A 4,648-nucleotide genomic window follows, 5' to 3' on the forward strand; every position below is an offset into this window, starting at 1 on the left:
TGTTGTATACCACGATTGATTGATGAACTATAAACATTACACTCTTGACCCATAAATCAAGCGGCAAACTGAGTGTCTTTTCATCAAGTGCTCTAATCCTAACGTCAGATAGTTGGAAGCTGGCTCTTGAAGGCACAAGATTTATGACAGATATTAGAAAAAGGAATGCAAATAAAGACAATATGCTGAAACTTAAAGTCAAAGCATCTATCCGAATCGAACGGTGTCGATCAACACCAACCGAGTCGGAAGGGATGCAGACGCCCAAGAAAAACCAAAGGAGCGCATTCGACACTGACTTAAGAAACCCAAGAATCTCCATTGCTAACGTGCACCTGATATATTAAAGCAAAGCAGAGAATCTCGAGATTACGCTTGATCCGTTTCACCCGCACAAAATCTCAGTCCCGATTTCTTTAATACCCTCGTTGCCTCCACACTGTCGAATATAATTAATACCAAACCCCCATTTAACGAGGTAAAAAGACCCAACTCCACGAATTTCGGAGGTAACGAGGAGTTAGGCTTGACTAGAATACATATTGAAAACAAAACCATCTTAACTAATTGGGCCTCTTATTTCATGTTCCCGTCGGCAGCGCTGCCCTCCCTTTCTATTCCCTTCTGTTCCATTTCTCTCTCGTCCTTCCCTTCTATTCCATTTTTCTGTCTTTTATAATTCATCTGCCCGTCGGCAGCGCTGCACCAATTCCACTGCCCTGTTATAGGACTCGGGCAGGGTGATATATTCCACCTCTCCTGTAGCTACAGGAGACCCAGGATATATTATTCTACCTCTCCTGTAGTCATGGGAGACGCAGCGTAACAGAGGAACACGCGATGAGCCTGAACAACACTGCAGCCACGACGGCCACAGAGAATGTGACCAGAGTGGGTTTGGGATATGGAATGGCAATAGCAGTGGGAATACTTGTCTTCGTCTCTGCAATCATGTTGGCATCTTATATCTGCATCAGATTTCAGGGCGGGAGAGACCACGTTAACACGAACAGCAACGGTGTGAGACAACGGAATAATACCAATAATAGTGCGGCGGTTAGCATTGTAATAAACTCTACTGGGGAAAGCACTGGGCTGAACCAGAGCGCCATAGATTCGTATCCGAAGCTGGTGTTTTACCGTCGGCAGCAGCTGCCCCGTCCGCAGGACACGTGTTGCTCGATCTGCTTGGGAGAGTACAAGTACAGGGAAGTTCTCCGTCTGTTGCCGGACTGTCAGCACTGCTTTCACGCAGGGTGTGTGGATGCGTGGCTCGGGATGAATCCGTCTTGTCCCGTCTGTCGAGCCTCTTCGCCGTTACCGTCACCGTCACCGTCAGTCACTTCTCTTCCCGCGCCGCTTTCTGAGCTTATTCCTCTTGCAATATATTCTGACGGCCGACGTTGACGAATGTGTGGTAAATAAATTTTTGTTTTGTTTTGGCCCAGGTCTCTACAGTTTGCGTACAAACTGAATTGTTTGACAGCTGCAAGTTTTTACACAAACTGGACTTCAAGTTGGGTAGTTGTGGATGCGCTGTGTAGGAAAACCAGATGTTTACAGTGCGTATCTGTTGCTCCCATCAAATCTTTGTTGAGAAAAGTAATCAAATTCTTGATTTTATCTCCGTTGTTTTTTCCCAGATTTTGGGGAAAGATGGATGCTTGTTATGCTCCCTCTGCAACATCTATGGTGGAGAGTCTGGAGACAGCTTGTTTATAAAAGGTCAAATAAATGTGTTTTGGAAATGCCAAAAATTGCAACCTATCATAGAAACAAGGGTTTGGTCGCTTGAACCGATGTGTGCTTCAGAACATCCACAATAGTTTTGAGACTAATGTTATGCGGAACTTGTGCCTTTTTCTCCACCTCCTATTTCTTCAGATAGTTCCAATATGATCACGGAGCCCTTCCAATTCCAGAACCGTAGGATAAGTATTTATAGATAGCGAAAGTTTATTTGATTCAACACACAGAGGACATACGTTAGGGACATGATTGAGGATATTACATTCCTATATCATGGCAACTTCAAAATTCATCTTCTCATCTTTATTAGTTCCTTTCAACGGTATGTCAAAGTAGTTTGGATTTTCTTTAATTGATTTATGGACACTTGAGTGGTTTTCCATGGCACACGTCATGAGATTATTCATTCCATCTGCTTTAATGAAGTTTCTTCTATTTTGGCTATTAGTTTTGTCTCATTTCCTTAAGGAGCAATGTAATTTATTTATTTATTTATCTTTTAATTTCTTTTTCCTTTTGAAGAACAATTTATTTTACTTATGTACTAGAGTCAACATCTGAGGGATATATGGTGTCTATGTGTAGTCCCATGTAACTTTTAATTTATCTTTTTCTTTATGAGCAAAGATTTTCCTACAAGACTATCATTCATTATGATGTGGACACTTGCCAAACTCTCTTTTAATCTTTCTCCAATATTTATTGAAGAGTTGCATTCATCTTTCCTATATAAGGATTCATTTATACTAATAAGATTTTGTCTATCAATTCAATTCCTAGTTTATTAAATAAATATGTGTGTGTGTCTATCCAATTGCAATAAGACTTTTTCTTGCAAGTGGCTCTCAAGCTTATGGTGTTGGAAGAAACAATCAATATATCCAATACCAAGGGGACCAAAACTATATTTTTTAAGAAGAAATGGTATTTTGCATAAGCAATGGTGCAATGTATTTTTTATCTTATTTACCCTTGTCAGTATTATGCAAGACTTCCATTTTTTTTTGGCTACAATGTTGAAGCTGAACTCAATTATTCAAGGCCATGGTTTTACTGCAAATATGTATGATGGAATTCTAGGAGTTGATAAAAATGGTAATGATGATGGTTTAATTGGTACAAAGGTTAGAGTTGACTAAGATTGATGGAATGGTAAAGGAAAGGTTCAAGTAGAATGTACGGAGGGCATTAGTTATGCAAATGTTGGGCTTGGTAAAAATGGTTTATCCTTCACTTTGGTTTGGTATTGGGAATCAAGACCCAATGGTTTCTCTTCCTCACAAGCCTGCCTTTGTCCCATGGACTTTAGTTCAAAATGTAGCAACTGTTATTGGGGATTTGATTGCAAGCTTAGATTGAGATCTACTAGTAACTTTTAAAAATAATGAGTCCCATTTGTGTAATTTTCTAGGAATAACTAAAGCCTTCATTCCATATCATTTCCAAATCCACCCACTTCTTCTATGATGAATATTTTTTATTACAAGGTCAAATTTTCCTTCTTTCTTTAAAATCTAGTGATGGAATTTTCTTAAGTGCCTACAAAGTTTTCTATTTCAATTAATGGTATTAATGTAATGTCAATTGATATTGGGAAAATACCTCAATTTTGACACTCTTAAGGAGAGCATCATCATTGGATTGAGTTTTGGAGTGGGTCAGATCTTCCTAGAGAAAGTCATTTATTCCCATTATTGATCCTTTTGATTTTTCTCTCTTTTCATGGTGTTTTGGCCAATTAGGTTTCTTTTTTTTCTCCATGGAGCCCTTACTTTTATCCTACGACCATTAAGATCACAAATGTTCCTAATTGGATTAGGCTTCACAATATTCATCTTCTTATGTAGAATCTTGAGTTATTAGTTCTCTCATGAATTTTTATCAAATGTTGTGTTATGGTTGTATCTCCAAATCTCTCTTCCTTTCAATAGGGATTCAAGCATCTTATTGTTCTTGGACTCGATCTATAAATTGGGAAGGACGTCCATTTCAATATTTTTGTTGCAATCAGTTGGGTGACAAAATAGGAACTCTCACTCTTTTGAGGGTGTATGACACTATGCATGTAAGGCTCAAAGAATGGATCGGAAGGTCATTCGCCAAAATGTAACTTTCATTTGCAGAATACACAAAAACTTTATGGAGTTCCACTTTAGGTGGAAGAACCTAATTTTGTTCAACCTCAGTTTTTTCTATTCTTGAGTGTCTTTTCGAGGTTTCTTCCATGTAACTATCCCCTAACTTGATGATACTTCTGATATATCCCTTTAGAGGTATAGGAGGATGGTTTCTAGTCCAAAGGTTATTTTTCTTGCATTAAGGATCTAGATTATTTGAATCTATTTTATTTTATAAAATATAAAATACACCAACTTCACAACCTATACATAGCCAATGATACAAAAAAAATATTAAGAAATCTTCAAACCTCCTCACACCATGGATGAAGCAAACACATAGAAATGCAACTATAATGACCCTTTCCAATAGGCCACTAAAAAAACCCTAAATTTAATGCATTGCTAAAAGTATATTATTGAATAAAAGAAATAATAGTGCCAATGTATTCATTCAATGTAAACCAAATATTTTTTTACAAATGATATGGCAATTTTTAGCACCAAAACATTATGACATGGAACATTACAGAGAAACCCTAACTGGCTGTATACAATTGAGAACTCGTTGCAACTATAGATTGAAATGAAGAACTTGGATTGATCAAATGGTGGAGACTGAATGCTGAAGATGATATGATGAAAGTGCAGCTCCACTTGAAACTCCAAACTAGCAATTAAGCACAAGTGAAAGGACTGAAATATCCTTCCCACAGCTGCAATAATTCAGGTGATCTTTCACACCCTCAAAATTATGTACCAATTGAGAGTCTTCATTCTCA

General features: G+C 37.9%; 1 pseudogene across 1 annotated transcript; it reads left to right on the plus strand.

Annotated features, from left to right (window-relative positions):
• Nucleotides 1-581: 581 nt before the first annotated feature.
• Nucleotides 582-2,101, plus strand: LOC149564483 (putative RING-H2 finger protein ATL69 pseudogene; annotated as a pseudogene). Its single transcript, XR_016361435.1, has 2 exons — nt 582-1,562; nt 1,644-2,101. The product of XR_016361435.1 is annotated as a putative RING-H2 finger protein ATL69 pseudogene (transcript).
• Nucleotides 2,102-4,648: the final 2,547 nt, after the last annotated feature.

Source organism: Cupressus sempervirens, chromosome 3 (assembly GCF_028749045.1).
Source record: "Cupressus sempervirens isolate cs-2001-9-10 chromosome 3, ASM2874904v1, whole genome shotgun sequence".
Lineage (NCBI taxonomy): Eukaryota > Viridiplantae > Streptophyta > Pinopsida > Cupressales > Cupressaceae > Cupressus > Cupressus sempervirens.